Below are 23477 nucleotides of genomic sequence, written 5' to 3'. Positions count from 1 at the left end.
CTTGATGAATCTATTTAGCAGCATAAACTTCGATCTTTGGAAGTCAAAACTGATATTTTTAGATTATTTCAGCAGATCATTTATCAGATAGTGTTTTATTTCTATGTTTGTTCGAAACTCCATTCAGTGATGGTGTTAGATGGTGAAGGGGAGGCCGTTTGCACCACAGGCTTCAGGAAGTACAAGGTGCTGTCTCGATTCTAATCAGGTTGACAACAACCTCGATTTTACACGGTTTTCACAGGCCAATCAGGAAGTGTTGTCATGGCAACCGTGTCAGATAGGAAAGAATGGTCGTGTAGAAGCGCCGATGTTCTTGCATTCTGAAGAACTAACACTGACACAAACTGAAAGTCAATATATGGTTATGTTGCAACAGAGCTGCTTTTCCAATGCGTTGGACTCACAGTGCACAGAAATCACCCCAGTTTGGACTTTATCCTCTAATCTCTTTGTCCTTTTTGCTATTGTTAAACACATGAGACCCCATTATTTGTTGATGGAAACGTCCTTATGCAGCAGTTGAGCTTCACCTCCACCATCCTGGAGTGAAATCTGATGTCAGGAGTTTCACTGGACTCATTGGATTGTATATTTCTCTATTTTATCTCATAATGTGAATATAAATAGTGTTTGTTTCAGTGAACGACAAAAGTACACATATTTAAGACTTAGGCCTCTGTTTTACTGTGCATGTTTGAAGGCTCCTGTTATTTTGTGCCATGAAACTAAAACAGAATAATAAGATAAGATAAGATAAGACTTTATTGATCCCACCAGGGGGAAACTTAACCCTTTCATGCATAGCGATCACTGCAGTGGACAGTTGTTCTACAGCTGTTCTCTTGTTTATTCATGGGTTTTGTTGTTTTAGTTCCATATCAGCCAACACAGTGGATGCTTATACATCATCCCATACACTGACATTCATACCGTTACTGTAACTTTGCTGTTCTTGATAAACCTGATCTGAACTAACATGTTTGAGTGTAAATCAGTTGCTAATTGTTATTAGACTGTAATGAACAGTTTTCTTAAACAAAAAGGTTTTTTTATATCTTCATGAAGTGAGTAAAAACTAGTTTTAGAGTATAATAAAAGGTGAGAAAACATCAGATTAGCAGCATCAAAAATGTTTTTGTTTCATAGTTTTCACACAGTATATCACTTTCTGATATTGTGTTTTATGTTTCTTTGCTTCAAAAATTAAACACATGGTGTCCAAATGAGTGGACATTTTTGTAATTCCATGAAAAATAGGCTAATTTAAAAAAAAAAAAAATCAATCCCATTTTTTTTTTATGCCTAAAGAGGAATAAAAACACTCAGGAAAAAAATCTTGACTAAGGTTCTCATAATTCATGCATCAAAGGGTTAACAGTATACAGCAGCAATATGCAACACACCAGCGCAAAGGAAAAGGCAGGTAGAAATAAACCTTCTTAAAAGTATAAAGTTTTTAAAGTATTTACATATTTACATAGTGATTGCACATATATGTGATGTGATATGGGGGTGGTGGAGGGTTACTGTGTATAGATGAAATCATGTATGGGATTATTCATTTTATTTAGAGTATTCGTAGACATGTACACTTTAATAGAGCAGGGCAGATTACATAGCAGGCGCAATTTCGAAATAGGGTCAAAAGTCGTTCCCATACCGGGAGTCGAACCCGGGCCGCCTGGGTGAAAACCAGGAATCCTAACCGCTAGACCATATGGGAATTGACTTTACATGAGTAAAGTCAATCACCAACACTGCTGCCCCTACTGAAAAATAACATTATTGGAGAAACTGTTTTTACTTTTTCCATTTTGTATCTAATGCTCTGTCCACACTAGTGCAGATATTCAGCAAAACAGATATTTTTCTCTACATTTGCGCCTCTCATCTACACATTAATGGTGTTTGGAGTTTTTTTTTTTTTTTTCCCCCAAAGTGAACATCTTTAAAAGCCTTAGTTCTTGTGTATCCCTGTGAGAAAATGAAGAGATTAGATTGCTTTGACGACAATGCACCTGAAACAACATATATATGTTATACAGGTGTATAAGTCAGTGTATGACCTGCAGTACATCGAGGTCAGTGCAGACACATGTGGAAGACGCAGACTGATCTCAATAAATGGCGTTGAATGTCACACCAGTTCTTATGGCATTTGGCGTGCTGTACCTACACATTCTCAACCTTTTGCGTGTTATTCAACGCCATTTGATCGTGTGTCAGTGTACACCGAGATCTCTGGTTCACATAACCCTAACCCCTAAGCCTAACTCTCAGTGCGTGGTATTTGACACATCGATTCAGGTTGGACAGGGAGCTAATAATGGTGTGAACATACACATGGAAAGCTTATAACTTTCAGATAACACACCAAATTAAAGTGGCGTTTATATTTATGCGAGTCACGATATCACGTTGGAAGACGGATTCATGAACCGGTATCTACATAATATAAAGAAAACAAGACAGCCCAAACCTACACTTAAGGTAAATTAAATACATAACTTATTGCTACTCAGCTTCATGTGTAAGTGTTATCGAAAGTGTTTTTTTTGTGTTATAGTCTATATTTTTATAAACAGAGGAAAATACCTGTGTTCATGTGGACTGGAAATATATCAAAATAATACTTACCTGAATGAGTAAATCAATAAGTAGACTAGAAGCACTCGGAGAGCGCAGACCTCTGCCAAGGCTGATCAGTGGCCCCCCCTGTGGGCCCCCCCCCACGCCAAGGAGGTTATGTTTTTGCCAGGGTTTGTTTGTTTGTTTGTTTGTCTGTCCGTTAGTGTGCAACATAACTCAAAAAGTTATGGACAGATTTGATGAAATTTTCAGGGTTTGTTGGAAATGGGCCCCCCCGTGGGCCCCCCCACCCCCGATCACCACCAAAATTTAATCATTTCTTCCTTATCCCATTTCCAACAAACCCTGAAAATTTCATCAAAATCTGTCCATAACTTTTTGAGTTATGTTGCACACTAACGGACAGACAAACAGACAAACAAACAAACAAACAAACCCTGGCAAAAACATAACCTCCTTGGCGGAGGTAATAAATGTGGACCTAAACATTAAACTAACCTGCAAAAAACTAAGAGATTTTAGATTAATTTAAATTTTTTCCTGTGGAGTCAGAAGAAGCCTGGCAATAGTTATTGGCACTGTTTAATCAGTTTGTCTCTAGTAAAAAGTACAATAATTTCCTCTGAGATGAAGTAGAGTAGAAATATAAGGTTGAGCAAAATTGAAATGTTCACATACAATTCCAGAACCGTAAATTTGCACTAACATGGACTAGGTTCTTCTCCACAATATTCACTCAAGACTGCCATTAAAACAGGCCGCCTAGGGGTCTTCATGTTTCCTGTGCAATAAAAGTGTCAGAAAATTTCTTTCTTGCCAATTCTTTCGTACCTTGTGCACATTAACTTTCAATATCTGCCATTAATTATTATTATTATAATTAATAAATGCTCAAACAGTGTGTTTTCACAGAAAACAACTTAGAAACAACTGTAAACATCCATAATGAAACTTTCTGAGATTGCAAGTTAAATTTTCAACTATTTTACATCTGCTCAAACATGCTTTTTGGTCTTGAACATTCAGTATCCATGTTATGGCTTCATATTTTTTATTATTTCCAGGTGTTTATTATTCTGTGTGGTAGTCGCTGAAACAGTTCCTTTCTACTTGTAACAGTATCCCACATTGCTGCCGTAAAGTGTTATATAGTGTTGGAAAGCTCAGGATCTCAGCTAGGGATGTAATGATTACCGGTATAACGATAAACTGCGGTAAAATTCCAGATGGTTAGTATTACCGATTAAATTCTAATTATCATGATAACTGTGTTTGATTACCGCACTTTGAGAGAGAGAGAGAGAGAGACTATCTATTTAGCTATCTATGAAAAAGAAACTAAAACAACTTAAACTTGATATTGAAAATGGTCAAACAATGGCCATAAGGTGCCATCTTTAATGCACATTTGTATGTTTGATGTTTACATGTTAATATTTGAACGTTTCTACCAACAGAAAGTACATTGTGCCTATTTCATTAGTATATATGTATGTGTGTGTATATTTATTTATTTATTTATTTATTTTTCCCAAAATACAACGTTGTTAAATTATTTCAGTGTGTATAAGTACTTTTTGAACATTTTGAGCACAGTTCAACAATACCGTGATAATAATGATGACCATAATAATTTTAGTCACAATAACCGTGATATGAAATTTTCATATCGTTACATCCCTAATCTCATCTTAATGTAGCCATTTGAATTTTTTTTGCTGCAAAGTGCAAAATGCAGCGTCGGAGAGATCGTCAGTTATATCCACAGTTGCACAAAAAAATTGCACTATAACTGTCCAGAAGTTGATACTGTGCCTTCTAGAGTTTCTTTTTTCTTATTCCTTTTCTTAAATTTTTTATTATATATTATACTGCATTTGTAATTTACCACAGACAACATCTAGCAGCTAAATATTCATTATGTGTTTACGTCCTTAGTGAATGAAGATGATTTTGATTCTAATCGCTCTTGAGTAGAAGTATTTCTCTGCGTTCCAACACTATGTCGGCGTTCTGTCCTGTTTTTCTCCTCTTGTATCTACTGTCACATCTACCACAGACGTCTCCACCTGTTCACTCTCTGCTCTGATCTACTAACCTTGACAGTTTGAGGCAGAGACGTTCCTCAGATCAGCGTCTACAAGGAACGTCAACCTTGGACACAGTTTACACTCCAAACACACCTATCTTATCTGCTTCTTCCGTTCTGTCCAATCTGACGATGAACCGCCATGTACTGACAGCACACTCAGACCTATTGAACCGTCTTAACAATACTTTAATCTGTCTTAAGTTTGAGGTTTGTTTTTTTTTTCTCGACGCTTTCAGAAATGAATCTTACAGAGCCTGTTTCATTTCAGAAGAACAGTTTGGACCTGGGTTATAACATGCTATTACAGGCCCACAGTGTTCCTTAAGCAGAACATAGTAAAGGCTGTAATGAGTTACTGCTTAGGTATCCACCTTTTAAAGTCCTCTGTGCTGCTGGAAAACCTCCACTCAATGTGTGAGTAAAAACAACAGCTGGTTTTGGTTTTGGTTTGAGTCTGCAGGTCAGACACAACAATCTGAAATACGTAAACTTTAACAACTGGAAAAAAAAACTATCAAATCAACCGATGTTCATTAATTTCAGCCCCAGTTCTCGACTAATTCTGAACTAAAAGGCATTGTGATGATGATCGCTGGGAATAAAATACTAAACAAACTGAGCTACAGAGAAGAGGCTGTGGTGATGAAATATTCCCTGGTTTCCCCTCCCACACAGATTTGAGGTGCTTGTTATTTGGGTGGAGACACTGGTTTTAACTTTCCGTCTGTCAGTCGCGTTAAACTCCGCTCAGTCTGGTGAGATATCGGGTTTCCGTCCTGCCTGTGACCATCTATCATAAAAGGAAGGAGTGAAGTAAAAGAGGCAAAAAGGAAACAGACTGAAAGCCATGATGATGAATCAGATAGAGGTGGAATGTAAAGAAACTGCTTTTACTCAACTGCAAATGTGTGTTTTCTGCTGCTTTATGCTTCTGCTTCTATCTCAGACTCAGATATTGTACTTTTTATTCCACTACATGTCTCTACAAATGTGTAGAGTTAATATTTATGGTAACCTGAGGCATTAAGTGTCAAATGATGGGTTGAGAAAATTCTCCTCCTTTTTAGACTAAATCTAGTCTCCCATGCCCCCCCCCCATGTCCGTCTGTCTGTGGCAGAGGTCTGCGCTCTCCGAGTGCTTTTCTAGAAAAGAGAGCGTAGACCTCTGCCAAGGCAGATCAGTGGGCCCCCGTGGCCCCCCCACCCCCGATCACCACCAAAATTTAATCATTTGTTCCTTGTGCCAGTATCAACATTTGCTGAAATTTTCATCCAAATCCGTCCATATCTTTTTGAGTTATCTTGCACACGGACAGATAGACAAACCAACGCCGACAAAAACATAACCTCCTTAGCGGAAGTAATAAGCAATGAACAAGAGAAAATCACCGAAAACAAAGAATTGGTGCCAAAAAGAAGAGCAGCGTCAGTTATTTGGAATTATTTCGGCTACAAGAAGGATGATACTGAAACATGTGCTCTGTGTCAACAGTGCCTTGCACCTGTCACCACAACAAGAGGAAACACAACTAATTAGTTTGACCATTCACGTTGACACCACACAACTATTATATCCTCCTGAGTAGTTTTTCATATCGCAATATATATCGCAGGGTTAAAAAAAAAGGCAATGTCAGTTTTTTCCAATAATGTGCAGCCCTGCTGTGGAGGTTTGTAAAAATACACATACAGCTGAGAAAAAACAAAAGAAACTTATTGAACTGCATTTAAATATATACATTGTATTGTACTGATAGAAAAGAAAATCTAATAAAAACTAGGTTAAAAAAAAAAAACCCTCTTGGATTAGCTGCAGAATACACCATCACAAATCTGAAACCAGACCTGTTTTACTGAAGTTCATAAGAAGTATTACCGCTACAAACATATGATGATCTTATATGATGCAGTGCTGTAGATAAAACTAACTGTATATAAAGCACAGCTCAACTGTAGACATCAACAACAGTAAAACGTAACAAAGGCATTAATGCAGCCGTATTATTAATCCAAAAACCAGGAACATTTCACTGCACAATCACTACCTTTACTCAGACTCCTCCACTACTTTTCAAACTTTTCAGACTTTGACTTGAGGTGGTGTATTTTGGAATGGTATTAATTCTTTTCCTTAAATGATCCACAATGTACTAGTTACAGGGATTTTTTAAGGAACTGATAATCACATTTAAATAAGAACCATTGTCTTTTCATCACCTTAGAATGGATCAGTGATATCTACATGTGCTCAGTAGCTCAGAACAAACCTCCTTTTTTTTCTATATATTATCATATGATAATGTGTATTTCCTACTTTTTTACTCTTACTTACACCTGTTACTTTTAAGCATCAAAAAGGGTCATTATCATGTCAACTAAAAAGCCCAGAGCTGAAAAAACAGTGATTCTAATGAAGGACTTCTGTGTTTTTTGTGCTCATTGTAGATGAGGATGATGAGGGTATTCATTTGGCTGCAATCTGCAAATTCACCACTAGATCTCACTAAATGTCACACTGTACCTTTAAGTGAAGCACACATCTTCCACTACAGTGATATAAATACATACAGTTAAAAGTAATAATCACAAATAAGTAAAAAAAAAAAAAAAAAAAATTAAAATAAATAAATGTAAAAATCACATCAAATAAGTTGAATACTAAAACAGAGAGAAAAATGCTCATAAATTCTGTTTTGTGTGTGTGTGTGTGTGTGTGTGTGAGCATGTTAAACAAATGTCCATTGTTGTGTAATGAACATGCACCTGCATACATCTAACCCTGAAACATCAACTATAGGTCATACAGGTGTATAAGTCAGTGTTTTACCTGCAGTAGATCATGGATATATTTGGGAGACAGACATGGAATAGTGATGTGATGAAATCTGTTTAATAAAAAAAAAAAAACACGCTTCAACACTTTTAATTCAGTTTATAACAACTGCTGAACTTCATGACTAAAGCCTCTGTGTGTCCTGGGTGCGATATTGTCTGAAAATCCACTAGAAACAGTAGTTTGTCTGAGCATTTATACCAGTATATAGTTGTTTTTGGTTGAGATTGAGAGGTTTTAATATTGAATGTCGTGTGGACAGAGGGGAAAATGCATGTTCAGAAAAGTACCCATATTTGGGATGTTCTGCTCCATTGATTATACATAAAATACCAAATTAATTTTTTTCAAGCGGTTCGTAGTTGACAGAAAATTGATAGAAACAAAGGTTTTTAGAGAAGAAAAAACTGAAAGCAGGTCAAGAACTGACATAATATAACATGAAGAAATTTCCACCATTACAGCAGCATAGGGATAATATAAAAGGTAAGAATTAAAGCAAAATCTATTAAAAAAAAAAAAGTATAGAAAAAATACAAAAATACTCATAAAAAATAGCAGCAGTGCATGTTAGAAACAGTGGGAAGTATTCAGTCTGTATTTGAGTGTAAGTCAGATTTATAAGTGAAACTGTTACATGTGTTCTTTAACCTGTCCGCTGTTTTGACGTCAAACACAGAGCAGACAGGAGAATAATGTGTCAACCAGCTCCATGAAGGAGGTTAGTGAAGGTTATTTATACACAGAGCTCTATTGTGACAACAGAAACTATTTTTAGGCTGGTCGTCTTCAAACTGTCACATACAGGGACGTCTCCCTGTCGTCCACCTGCTGTTGGACACTAGACGACAGGAATCGCCACTTCAGCAGCGCTATGTTCTACCTCAGTGTTTCATTTTGAGCATCGGTGTTTTAATAGATTTAAATCTGCAGATCACAAATATGTAAAGTCTGGTGTCGCCTCAATAAAGTGTAAAAATACTTCTCATAAGTAAAAGTGCTGCACATAAACTTAAGAGAGGTAAAAGTACAAAAGTAACTTAAAAAAACCGCTAACATCACCAAAAGTGAAAGTGCAGAATGATGCTACAACTGGTGATGTTTGTGCTCATTTGAATTCAACTTCATTATGTTATAGTTTATTTACAGCTGCTCTTCTCAAACTTAGATCGAAAGTGGGTCCGTTTTCATCGGACGACAACCTTCAGTGTAAAATACATAACAATAACAAGTGTTCAGAGAACGCAAACCTCCGCCAAGCACCCCAAACGGTGTGCATGTGTGGATCGACTATTTCTTTTTAAATTAAACAGTTTCAAGGTTGTTCCATACAGCAGAAAAAGTTGAAGCTTGGTACCAGTCATGTGCATGTCAAATTATATTAAATTCCAATCAATATTTGTCGAGTTATAATGAAAAATGTGTCATAAATCGGATTTTCAATGTTAAATTGAAATGTCCACAGAGTCCACATTCCACAGTGGATGTGGACAATTTTGTGCCAGATACAAGATATTGTTATAAGCTACGGGTGGATCAAAATGGAGGCTAATCGGAGTCGTTTTGAATTTTTTATTAATTTTCGATAATTGCTCAATGATGAGAGATAGGAAAATTGTAGATTTTGTGACCTTGCTGTGACCTTGAACTTTGGCCTACTTGGCCCAAAATTTAATGGGTTGGTCCCAGGGCCAAGGCCTATCTGTGGGTACAATTTGGTAAAGATGGTTGTAATAGTTTGCCCGTAAAGTTGCTAACAAACAAACAAACAAACAAACACACAAAGCAAAGTGATCACAATACCTCCTGGCGGAGATAATAAGTCTGACATGATAATATCATTTTGTGAATGAAAATATTCAGAGTCAGAAAGAGTTTTTAAAGGTCAGTCTGAACAAAAACATGGAATGTAGAAGAAAGGTGTTGGACTAAAATGGCGCAAAAAATAAAAAAGAACACTTTTACACAGAGATCCAGAAAACAGGTGAGATGGTGATCCCACCTTTTTTTCCACTATTGACCGATTTCCACAGCCAAGGCAAAATAGTAACAGAGGTGAGACAGGCTGGACTTTTACACAGTGGACCTGCGTTTCCAAATCAAAGGAGCGGTGATGCAGCATATGGTATGACGCATCACGTCTTTGTCAGAAATACCCCGAGCATATCGGTGTTGTTAACCTCTCCAGAGTCGGCCCATCTTTCACCGTTCCCCAAATGTTAGCATGGATAGAACCTGGCGTCTGAAGTGACAACAGCTCACGGATCTCCACATCTCCCCATTTCAACATCTTTCTGGTCACGCTGATATGCTTGTTTACTGTACACAGCCCGCGCTCATTTTTAAATCCACTGGTGCGGGGTTCACATACTCAGTGCATCATCAAAATGACACCTTGGTTGCGAAACGAGAGGTGTTCCCTTTACATAGTGTTCCAGAATCCTGATTCCACCTTATCATGGCTCTGTTACTACTCCCAGGGGTGTTACAGAGGTGGGACCAAATGATCCCACCATTTTGTTTACATAGATGTCGTTCTGGAATAAAGACAAAATATTCCCGCAGCAGAAGTGCTGTGTAAAAGGGGCTAAAAACTTTGCAAGATGGAGATGCACCTAGGGCTGTGTATCAGCAAGAACCTGGTGATACGATACAAATCACAATACTAGGATCACAATACGATATATCACAATATATCACGATACAAAAAGTTAAAAAGGCATTTTTTTATTGGTTTGTTTCTTTTTAAAAAAAAAAAAATCCTGGAAGGATGGAATTACACCAGAAATCTGCACAAATACTGAACACATTTTTATTTGATCACAACAGGATCTGATGCTATATCACAAAATGTTCCTGTGTTCAAACTTAAATTATATTTTACAGACATTACAGTTTAAGATCCTGCTCAAATGTTCATATTCTATTTGTTCAGAACTAACATCAGAACATTTTAGTTCCATCCCAAGAAAGCAACTAACATTTTTTAATAAGAGTGTTCAATAATAATAAATAAAATATAAACAAAAAAAAAGAACCTCCACTATGTCTGCATTTTAATAAATACCTAAAAATATCGATACAGTACTTTTTAATATTAATACAGTATTGTGAAATGAAATATTGCGATATATTGCAGAACCAATATTTTCTTACACCCCTAGATGCAACCAGACGAAAATGGTGTAAAAATAGAGTTTCAAATCACGTTTTTACAGTAGAAACTCTATCAGTCATGTGTTTGTGTACATAAGTAAAAAAAAAAAAGTATATGGACCCTTTGAAATTCCCTAGTTTTCTGCAGAAATTGCATAGAATATTTTTCTTCAGCAATAAATAATATTATATGATTTACAGTCCTATCCTTAAAAAACTAAAATTACAATCTGATAATGATTAGTTCTAAATGATACTTTTGTACTTTCCAAATGAAGAATATTAATCGTGGGTCTTTCCATATAATTTCATCAAGTGGTCCCCTCTCAGATTTTTCAAAATTTTTTACATACTTCTAGTACATTATATATGATGGAAAAATCCAAAATTTCAAGGCTTAATTGTAAATAGTTCCAAAGTTATGACCATTTGAAGTAGGTAGGGGGTACCCTAAAATTGCAACCAAAATTAAGACTTGAAATTTTCGGCTATTTTCAGGCTTCTATAACTTCTGAACAACTAGAGCTAGAGGTCTGAAATTTTCAGAATCATTTCACAGGAATCTATAGTCCTAAGAAATGTGAAAATATTTACTTAAAATTTATAATTGCATGTTACAGAGAATTACAAAGTTGAGATTTTATCCATCATGAACTTCTAAAATGCTACTTTTGGCCACTCATTACACAAAAACTAATCATCATATTCATTAGAAATTTTATGTGCTATATCTTGGCTATCTAGGGAATGGATCTGTTTAAAATGAAAGTGCTATGTTATGTTATGCATGATATATGAACAGCTGAAAATCAAAAATATCTGTCTGACAATATCTGTCTGTCATTCTCTGTAACATGCAATTATAAATTTTAAGTAAATATTTTCACATTTCTTAGGACTATAGATTCCTGTGAAATAATTTTGAAAATTTCAGACCTCTAGCTCTTGTTCAGAAGTTATGAAAGCCTGAAAATAGCCGAAAATTTCAAGTCTTAATTTTGGTCGCAATTTAAGGGTACCCCCTACCCACTTCTAATGGTCATAACTTTGGAACTATTTATAATTAAGTCTTGAAATTTTGGATTTTCCTATCATATATAATCTTCTATAAGTATTTCCAAACTTAGAAAAATCTGAGAGGGTCAGGTGGGAAATTTTCTTAAAATCTGTTGATTTCATATGGAATGACCCATGTAATAATTCTGCTCACAATTTTGACTGTAACCCTAACCTAAAAAAGGAAGCGGTTAAAGTGCAGTATCTATAAGAGTAGTAGTATTCATAGAATCTTAATGATACTCATCCCTATTCACATATTATTAACATGACCTCACCAGTAGTACCAGTTATACCAGTAGTACTAATCCTGTGTGAATAAAGGGTAGTTAATCGTTCTAGATTTGACTAATGCAGCTTCACTGTAGTTGAACTTCAATTTCCAGACCTTATTGAAAACATAAATCTGTAAAGAATCTGGTTAACTAGAGCTGTCAGACAGGTCTACTGCAGTAAAAGGACAGGAAACTAAAGTACAGACACAAACACTTCCATACTCTAGTAAAAGTACTTGGATATCCCCAGTGTGTGTGACTGTATGTTTCCTCCTCGGTGGTAATGTCACAGGAGTAGATGATGTTCATGCATACACTCCCAGCAGCATCTGTGAGAACAAATGAATAGTGTTTCCTTCACAGAACATCACGCCTAAAAGCACATTTTGCGGGTTCTTTGAGAGTCATCTTGGTAATTATTAAATACCTTACATACCTTGAATTTAGAGCCGCGGGGGGTGGCAAGCAAGAGGAACACTGCTGCTGTTGTTAGATCTCATAGTTACATGGAAATGGCATTTAACTCTCAGTAGACTAATAGGAAAAACACAAGTGCAGTTCAACATTTATTTATGACATACACTGTTGAATAAAACTAGAGAGAATATGAATAAAGTAGAAATACAATATAAGTATACTGTATAAAATAAATATAGCGTTGTACAGACAATAAGGCAAAGACAAAACCAAAGAAATACATATAAACTATGAAATATGTCTGAAAATCCTGGTATGAAGAGCTTAAATAAAAACAACAACACACACACACAACTTTAGAGAAATTTCAATATTATCTTAAACCAAACAGTGCAGCAGCATTTCCTCTAAAGTTCATGTGAAAGACAATAAAACAAATTCCTCTCTGAACTTTAGTGAAATAAATCAAGTAGAAATTAACTAAACTGGTAAAACTTCATTTTGTACTGTATTAGAGTGCAGTTAGTTTCAGGCTGTGGTGCAGAAAACAGAATTCATTTGAATGGATCTGGAAATAATCCTTATAATTGTGAAATTGCTGAATATTTGATCTGATAATGAAATAAAATGGGAACACAGTTTGGAGGTTTTAATAAGTTGTTGTGTTTCAAAGATGTATTTTACTTTTTCCAATAAAAAAGATTTTCTGTTGAACTTTTTCGTGTTTGAAAGTAAAATGCAGCAAAAATATTGAGATTAATAATTGACAAAGCTTTTCTAATCTTAAAAACTACTAATATATATTATTAGGATTGGGAATATAATATAGGGAGTTTTCCCCTCTAAAAATCATAAAATAACCTGCAAAGTTGCCAAATTGAGATTATTCTGGAGATCTTTCTTGTTCAAAAAACAAAATGCAACCTGTTTGTTTCTTGTAATATATTAATTATGAATGTCTTTCTCTAGTTATATAGCTACACCAGGTAGTTTTGGTAAATAAAGAGTATTTTTAGAAACTTTGTCTTCAGTTCATGTACCTAGAAAAGTTGTAAAAATCAGAAATTGTCCCTAAAATGCAAAAAAAAAAAAGAAAATGGAGATTGAATTGTTTACCTGTATCTCCCACCTCTATGCGTTATCCATATAAACTTAACACAATATGAAATTTGAAGTAAACATATGCCATGAAGGATTATGGAATGCATGGTGCCGTGCATACTACAGCACAGGTGTCAAACATGCGGCCCGGGGCCAAATCCAGCCCGTTGGATGAATTTGTAAAATGCAAAAATTACACTGAAGATATTCACAATCAATGGTGTTAAAATCATTTTATGTCAATCCAATGTAAAGTGGATCAGACTAGTAAAACACTATCATAATAACCTATAAATAATGACAACTGGAAATATTCCTCATTGTTTTAGTGTTTAAAAAAAAAAAGAAAAAATAGCAAAATTACACAAAAATGGTTACATTTACAGACTAGCCTTTTACAAAAATGTCTGAAATGTGGAATTTTAAAAATATTCTGCCTGTTACTAAATGTGTTTTGTATTTGTAGATCCACTGTGATCTGTAAGTTGTGATGCACATGTATAAATGATAAATTAAGGCGTAATATTGTTAACATTGCACTTATTTTTCCTAAGAATTTTCAGGTTGTTCGTATTTGTTCATGTTATGATTAAGTACAGTTCGTAGATGTAAACATTTTCATCATAGGATTTGACTTTTTTCACTAAAAGACATAGAGAAAACTTTGGAGTTGACATTATTTATAAGTTCTTATTCTAATATTTGTATTATTTTACTGGTCCGGCCCAGTTTGTATCATATTAGGCCACAGGTGTCAAACATGTGGCCCGGGGGCCACATCCGGCCCACCAACGGGTCCAGTCTGGTCCCTGGAATGAATTTGTGAAATGCAAAAATTACACTGAAGATATGAATCATTTTAGTTCAGGTTCCATATACAGACCAATTTAATCTCAAGTGAGTCGGATCAGTAAAATACTATCATAATAACCTATAAATGATCATAACTCCACATTTTTGTCCTTGTAAATGTCAACATTTTCATGTCATTTTACTGTATTTACACCAAAGCAAACTATAATTTCACAAAAACACAAATAACCTGAACAAATATGAACATTTTAAAATGTCTGAAGTGTAATTTTAACAATATTCAGCCTGTTATTAAATCTTTTGTGTATTTGTTGATCCACTGTGATTTGTAAGTTGTAATTTACATGTTTAAATGATAAACTGAGACATAATATTGTTAAAATTGTACTTAGTTTTCTTAAGAAATTTCAGTTTGTTTATGTTATTCGCATTGTTTTAAAGGATGGTTGGTAGATGTAAACATTTTCATCACATAATTTTACTTTTTTTGCTCTAAAACATAGGGGAAAGTTTGGAGATGACATTATTTATATAGGATTATTTTATTATTTTACTGGTCCGGCCCACTTCAGATCAAATTTAGCTTAATGTGACCCCTGAACTAAAATGAGTTTGACACCCCTGTACTACAGGATACGACCAGATGCATTTGGGAGCGTCCTGGTGTTTTTTTGCTTTCACACATAATGTACTGGAACATACACATCTGTTGTACGCCCACATATGTAGTTCCTTCCTTTTGCCACACGGTAGAGCTCTTAGACTGCTTTCTGTCCGTGTTTCTCTGTTAATCAGCTGCCAAATGTTCTGCGGTTCCTCTGTAACAAAGGCAGAGATGTTGACGTTTTACTGGGTGGCTCACTCATAACCAAATGTTAAATGTTGAAGTGTACGTTACTCTGTGGCCCGTTCACCCTCTTAATGACTACTTAATCCTTTGTCTGTCTCTTTATCTTGCGCTCACACATTCACACACCATCTGCCACTTTGACACTGCCAGGTGGTCCAAACATACTGTATGCTTTTATGAAACTGGCCCATTATTCCTGCTCATTTCTGTTTATTCTCATGAGATAGAGTAGGAGTGTAGTGGGCCTGTTTCTGCAGAGGAAGAGCATGTTGTGTGTTGCACCTGTGACATGAGTCAGTTTTCAGCTCTTTGTCCTGTCAGACAGTGTGAGTGTGTGTGTGTGTGTGTGTGTGTGTGTGTGGATCACGTTGCTGTTCAGATGATTTACTGGAAGAACTCTGTAGTTACCGACACAAGACTCATTAACAGACAGCCAACCGATGAGGCACACGACATAGATGCAATACTGTTGTTTACTGTGGAGGGTTTTCTAAAAGGGCTGTGTCATTTAACCCTCCGGTATCCCATCCAGTAAGGCCCTTACTAAGCACCAAGTGTGCCTTTTTCGCGCACTTGTGGAATAGTGTCAAAAAAAAAATTCATAGTTTGTTTCTAATTCTTTTACACTTTTTCTCTATTTCATCAACTTGAGCTGTAAATAAAAATACCAAATACAAATTGTCAAATTTTTTAACCCTTTAAATTCTGTGTTTGTATTGTAAACAAACCATTTTTTTGGATGCAAAAAACAAAAAAAAATTCTTTTTTTCAATATACTACATAAAAAGTGGATCACATATTATTTGATTTTTGCAGCCTGGCATATGCCAATGATTAACAGCAATATTGGTTAATTTGCATTATTATTTTTGGCGCTAGGTCAAATGTTCAAAAATACTAGCATTTGTCACCAAGTGTGTATAAAATGCACACCTATAAATCAAACTATGAAATGTTATATATTGATTTATTCTTCTGCACTAATTTGATTTTATTTTTATGTTTATGTTTATGCATTTGGCAGATGCTTTTTTTTCCCCAAACTTACAGGCTTACAGGGGAAAATCAATCAAATCACTCAATCAATCAAATTTTATTTATATAGCGCCAGATCACAACAAAAAAGTTATCTCATGACACTTTATATATAGAGTTGGTCAAAACCAGACTCTAAGCCAATTTACAGAACCCCAACAGAATCCTCCAGGAGCAAACACTTGTGACTGGTGACAGTGGCGAGGAAAAACTTCCCTTTAACAGCAGAAACCTGGAGCAGACCCAGACTCCTGGAGGATGGACGTCTGCCTTGACCAGTTGGGGTTAAAGAGAGAGGGTAAAGAAAGAGAAAAAGAGAGAGCGATAGAGATAGAGACTGGGGGAGAGGGGGAGTAGGGGGAGACACATGGAGGCAGTTGAGGATAAGTGAGTGATGATGATGAAGGCAGGAGAGAGGCAGGACCACCGCAGCAGGTCCAGAGATAATCCTGGGAAAATCTGTGATAATCCTGGGAAAAACCTTATTAAAATATTTAAAATGGAATGTCTGACAGTGCTAGGACAGGAGGTGCTCTCGGAAGAGCTGGGTCTTCAGGAGCTTCTTGAAGATAGGCAGGGATGCCTCTGTTCTCGTAGTACTTGGTAGAACGTTCCACCAATGTGGAATGACCCATGAAAAGAGCCTGGATTGTCTTGTATTGTCTTGTATTGTCTTTTTGTAAATCCAGGTCAGCCCTAATCATACATATCAAATGGAAGAAATAGTGCGTTTTAGGCACACTTGGCAAACAGATGCTAGTCTTGTAATTTTCTTTTGTTTACAATGTGCAAATTGTAGTTGGTGGCCAGAATTTTAAAGATCATGCAAAAATGAACAACTTTTGAATTCTAACCTTATTTAAATAGTGAAAAATTTTATGAAGTTTTTTAAAAACAAAGTGCAAAGTGTGCCTAAAAGGCGCACCCGGATACCGGAGGGTTAACCAAACATCCTGATTAGCTAATTTCATACCCATATAGCATATTGTATACAGTCCTGGAAAAAATTATTAGACCTACAAAAGTCATCAAATACAATGGTTATGCAATCAAGTACTAACGCCTGTGTGTATCATGTGACTAAAACAGACAGAAAAGAAACCATCAAATGCCTAAAAGCACTGTTTTTGTCAGTACAATACCATAGATATTGATGTAAGAACTGAAGTGATTTTGGTTATTATCAAGAAAACCATGGAAAATGGATAGATATCAGCTCTGAAATTAAACTCTTATGAGCTGTTTTTGTTGTTATCCTTATATTTGTCCAAACAAATGTACATTTAGTTGTACCAGGCTTTAAAATGAACAAGAAATTGAAGAAAACAAGGGTGGTCTAATAATTTTTTCTGCAACTGTACACCATGGGAAAAAAAAGTCTATAAAATATAAAATACTATGTGGTGTTTTGTCTAGTCAGAGTCTCCCTGTTCAGAAGTACCCTCTTCTCTGTCATGTTTGTTTGTGTGCAAAGCTTCATCCAAGATTTAAGAGTATGATTTACACAACAACAAATCCTTATATTGCACAAACCTACTAATATTAATGTTTTGCATGTTTGTGACTACTTTATGTGTTGAATGTTTCTGATAAACTGAAGGATTAAATGTTCCTTTATTATCCCTCTGATGCTAAATAAACTCTTGGATTCCGTGGAAAATGCATTATCATAACACTGAAATCAGGCCTATTCTGAGCTCATGAAAAGTCTTTTAAGAGAACAGCGGCACCGCAAACGTATGATGAGCTTATATAATATGATGCATGGCTGTAGATTAAACTAAACATCACTATATAAAGTAGATCAAATGAGCTCAAACTTAAACATCTGCAGCAGTAAAACCAATCAAAAAACATCCTATTTATTAGTAAAACACTGTCAGGGCCCATTTTACTGCAGAAGGGATGACTTTAACTTGTCATACTAGCAGAACTCTTTAGGTGGAGTACATGTATTCCATTGCCAAACTTTTACTCTCTCCCACTTTTTGCACTATTAAGGAATGTCAGGTTTGACTGGTCAAAGTCCTTTGATGAACTCCCACTCACAGGAAGACACACCTTGTGTAAGGACGTTAACTTATTTCCTTTGACACATATAATATTTCATAAGACGGCAGGTAGCCCTTATATGGATGTTTCCTGTCAGGAACGGCCCAGCCGGCAGAAACTGCCTTCCTGTCAGACAGGTAAGGAGAATAGAAACAGATAGAAGTCTGTTTTTGGTATGACTTACCCACAACAACGAATGAAAGCAAAGGGCGTCTGTAGTGTGTAGTGTTGTGCCAGCAGTGAAAAGGACAGTTTAGGATGCAGTGTAATTCCTATGATGATAAACATTCACTTAACCTCCTAAAACCCAGGAAATGTCAGCAAAGTACAGGCTTTTTTGTGTTTTATTAAATAAGTGCCTATATTGGAAACATCATGATGCAGCAGTTTTTTCAGATGCAGTTTTTATTATTATTATTATCTTTTATTTATTTATTTGTATTATTAGGAGTGGGAATATAATATAGGGAGTTTTTTCCTCTAAAAATCATAAAATAACCTACAAAGTTGCCAAATTGAGATCATTCTGGAGATCTTTCTTGCTCAAAAAATAAAATGCAACCTCTTTGTTTCTTGTAATGTATTAATTGTGAATGTTTTTCTCTAGTTATATACACCAGGTAGTTTTGGTAAATAAAGAGTATTTTTAGAAACTTTGTCTTCAGTTCATGTACCTAGAAAAGTTGTAAAATCAGAAATTGTCCTTAACCTCCTAAGACTCCAGGAAATGTCAGCAAAGTACAAGCTTTTTTTGTTTTTTATTAAATACGTGCCTATATTGGAAACATCATGATGCAATAGTTTTTTCAGATCAGTTTTTAAAATTTTTATGGAATGTCCTTTGTGGTGGACAATTTTCTTTTCTTTTTTTTTGTATAAAGTTGTGAAACTCTTGTCCACGAATGTAGACAGAAAACCCATAGCTGGGTCTTAGGAGGTTAATTACTGTTAACCTGTATTTAATCTTGGAGTATATTGAGGTGAAGGGTCCTTTTGCAATGTAACCCTAACCCTAAAACACAGGAATTACACTCAGAACATGGGATTTCAGTGGTGATAAAAACAAAAAAACAATATGCATTAAATGATAAATGAAGGACATTCACTGAAACAAAACATGAATTATCTGAAACAAGAATTCTTATCAAAATATTGTAAAAATAAACATTTTAATTGCCCTAAACATACAAGTGATGCAATCTTAAGCCAGTTCTGTAAACTGGTGCATGTTGCACGGTAAGTAAACCTAGATTTTCTAACATCAGGAAAAACAGGTGGCACTTGCACTTACACAACATATGTATGGAGAGAATATTGTTCCCACAAAGAGCACATTTGTGTTTAGCTCATCTGAAAATGAAAACAAAAAAAAGATATGTAATAGTGTAAAATAATTTGTTTCATTCTGAGTGTTCACAAATGTAATGCCACATGGGTTTTGGGTGGATTTATGTATATAATTAAAAGTTGGGAAGGTGTTACCCTTCAATTAGAAAACATACATTAACCACGTTTAAACTCACTACAGGAGCCTGTGAAGGTAAATATAGGGTTTAGATAAGCCATGTTCACATGGTGGACTTCTGGGAAAATAAGCAGTCTGACAAAAAGTAGAAAAATCTCTCAAAATTGCTAGTTACATAATAGTCAATAGTAGTCAGTAAGTCACAGACATAAGTGCAAATGATTAGATCTGTGAAGCCAAAATCTGTATGTGAAACTATAAAATGATCCAGAATAGGATGTGAAAACTAAGACTTAAACTAAAACAAGTGGTGCATAAATCATTTTAAGAATTTCAGAAACATAAAAACTAAATTAGAACATTTGTGCTGTGGTTGTGTACTTACTCAAATTTAACCCTTTCATGCATGAATTATGAGAACCTTAGTCAAAATTTTTTTCTTGATTGTTTTTATACCTCCTTGGACATGAAAAAACCAATGCAATCGAGGTTTTTTTTTTTTTTTTTTCTCTCCATTGAGTTACAAAAATGTCCGTGCATTATATGTTTGAAGTAAAGAAATGTGTTTAAATCCCAGTATCAGAAAGTGATATGAAAACAATGAAATAAAAACATTTTTAATGCTGTTACTCACATTTTAACATATTCTAATGCTATTTATTACTCACTTCATGGAGATAATATGCAAAAAAATAAATAAATAAAGGCTAACAATTAACTGATTTACACTTAAACATGTTACTGCAGATCAGGTTTATCAAGAACAGCTAAGTTACAGTAATAGTATGACTTGCAGTGTATGAGATGATGCGTAAGCGTCCAGTGTGTTGTCTGATATGGAACTAAAACAGCAAAACCCATAAATATAAAACAGTTTTGAATAACTGTCCACTGTAGTGACCACTATCCATGAAAGTGTTAATGAAAGATTCCATTATTTTTGATAACTTTTTGATTTTGTAACTTATATTTAAGGTCCTTTATTCTTTTATTCTACCTTTTTCAGCTTCTATAAACTAAGGCTTTCCTCTTAATACCTGGAAAACTACAGCTGACACCAAAACTACAGGGTGGGGAAGCAAAATTTACAATATTTTGAGGCAGGGATTGAAAGACAGTGTATGACCAATTAGTTTATTGAAAGTCATGAGAATTTATTTGCCACAAGAAAATTTACATAATAGAAAATGTTTTTATTCTATGTGTCCTCCTTTCTCAATAACTGCCTTCACACGCTTCCTGAAACTTGCGCAAGTGTTCCTCAAATATTCGGGTGACAACTTCTCCCATTCTTCTTTAATAGTATCGTCCAGACTTTCTCGTAATAGTTTTGCTCATAGTCATTCTCTTCTTTACATTATAAACAGTCTTTATGGACACTCCAACTATTTTTGAAATCTCCTTTGGTGTGACGAGTGCATTCAGCAAATCACACACTCTTTGACGTTTACTTTCCTGATTACTCATATGGGCAAAAGTTTCTGAAAAGGTATGGATAATAGTGTTAGGTATGATTATGACATCAATATATGTTTGGTTTCAAAACAATTGACGTAGTGCCTGCTGAGAAAAAACAACTAAATGTTCATTGTAAATTTTGCTTCCCCACCCTGTAAATAAAATTGAACTTAATTATTCAAGTTGCAGCCCAAAAATGAACTTAAGCAACAAAAACCAAAGTGAAATACTAACATTGTTTCATAGATTATTAAACTGTTTGGTATTTTTGTGTGAACTCAAACACATTCGTGACTTTACACAAATTATTTTACACATTTTTGACCTTTCTGAGCCTATTTTTTCTCCTTAAACTGTGTGGACATTCAGCTGTGTGTTGCAGAAACACTGTCACTTTGATTGATTCCCTCATGTCTTAGGAGCTCTTTATGAGTCTGCAGGGACGTCTGCTGGCATCCCAAACAAAGGCCAGTGTGTGTCTCCTCACTGAGGCCTTGTCAGGATCATCTGTGTGTCTATGTGTGCATGAGAAAAACAGCTTAACACCTGTAGCACAGGAGGATGCATCCACCAGCATGTGGTCGAGAGAAGAAACTGAACCCCTTTAAAAGTCCGTGGGCCCCAAAGGTTTTGTCTAAAGCCACACTATGTTTCTGTGTTTAGAACAAGAACAAACAGGTGTCCGAGAGATGCACAATTCCGGTCTGTCTCGAAGCCGGGGGTCCCCGTGTCTCTGAAATCAGGTGCCTCATTCACTCTGTCAAATTCATTCCTTTTTAAAGAACTCCAAGGCTTTGTTTGACTCTGATATATGGAGTCACTTTCGCTTTTCAGCCACCGCACAGTGGAACAAAGCCTCACATTTTGTCCTAAAAGTGAGTTTGGTACAGTGGCTCCTTGTGAAATTACCTCTTGAAGTGTAACAGTCAATGTTCCCTCTCTACAGACTTCCTACTTCAAAACTAGACAGTTATCTGATTGTGTGGAACTTTTTTTTTTCCTCACCGGGAGTTATCAGCCTCACAATCTACAGTTCAGACATTTCAAACTCGCCGGGTTTGGAATAAGTGATTACAGTGTCTGTGTGCACACTCACCTATTTATTAAATCAATCATAGCATTTATAGCATTTAATTTGAATAGGCCACCAACAGAGACGTTTACTATAGGATTTTTTTTTTTACTTATATATATATATATATAAGTATATATATATATATATTATATATATATATATATATATATATAATTACTTATTATTTAACCTCCTGAGACTCAGGAAAGTAAAGTTTTTTTTTTTTTTTTTTACATTAACTTACTATCTTAATTGGAAACACCATACTGCAACAGTCTTTTCAGATACATTTTTTTGGAATGTCCTTTACAGTGGACAGAGTTTTTTTTTCTTTTTTTTTAAGTAAAGCTGTGAAACTCTTGTCCCCTACAGTCGACAAAAATGCATGGCTGTGGTCTCAATCAACGTTACACTAGACCTAAATGCAATATAATACTACTCAAGATGTAATTGAGATTGGTAATTAATTCAACCAAACATAAGCAAGTGGTGATATTAGGTGTATTTAATGAAACTGAGAAACTTGTACAGCAGAACTTACAGAAAGTCTCTGCAGGAAGTACTGACTGTATTTATGTCAAGTTAATCAACCTGACATAAATGAATGTGTGTATAGATAGATAGATAGATAGATAGAGAGATAGAGAGATAGAGAGATAGATAGATAGATTTCTATCTCACAGCCTTCCCCCACCACTAAAAACAGTTATATAGAGGTTATTCTCCTCTTGATGCCCCTGACCACAGATCTGGAGTCAGTCCCAGAGCACCTTCAGTGGCATCTCACTGCTCCTATTGTTTACTATGTGCTAAAGTGCTAATGCTAGGTAGTGTGTGTCTATGTGTGTGTGCATGTGTGTGTATATGTATTAGGATGGGTAAAATGCAGAGACCAAGTTTACCTACAGGGGTAACAAAGCAAGCCAACCTTTAACCTTTAACCTTCAACACACAAATAAGCTAAAAGAAGCTAAAAACTCCACAAATTCCACAGAGAGAGGCCTCAAACAAGTTAAAACTCCCCAGCATACAGAGGCTGAAAACAACCCAAAATTTTAAAGAGGAATTCAGGGTTATTCAAAAAGAATGAACCAATTTCATGACGCAATATTTTAATAAGGAAAACCAATAGAAAACTCCAGCCAAGTCACAAGTATTCTACTCACAATCAACTTTAATTTCCTGTCTTACAAGTGTTCAATGTGTC

The 23477-nt window shown here is 35.4% G+C and overlaps 1 protein-coding gene and 1 non-coding gene across 2 annotated transcripts in view; one reads left to right on the top strand and one right to left on the bottom strand.

The window, feature by feature from the left end:
* Positions 1 to 23477, top strand: part of gng12a (guanine nucleotide binding protein (G protein), gamma 12a) — an 83423-nt gene that overhangs the window by 16477 nt on the left and 43469 nt on the right. The window lies entirely within an intron of this gene.
* On the bottom strand, positions 1655 to 1726 carry trnae-uuc (transfer RNA glutamic acid (anticodon UUC)). Its single transcript has one exon. It is a non-coding gene; the product is annotated as a tRNA-Glu (tRNA).

Source organism: Sphaeramia orbicularis, chromosome 17 (assembly GCF_902148855.1).
Source record: "Sphaeramia orbicularis chromosome 17, fSphaOr1.1, whole genome shotgun sequence".
NCBI lineage: Eukaryota > Metazoa > Chordata > Actinopteri > Kurtiformes > Apogonidae > Sphaeramia > Sphaeramia orbicularis.
Note: the sequence above shows the minus strand (reverse complement) of the source record. Positions and strands in the feature narration are given on the sequence as shown.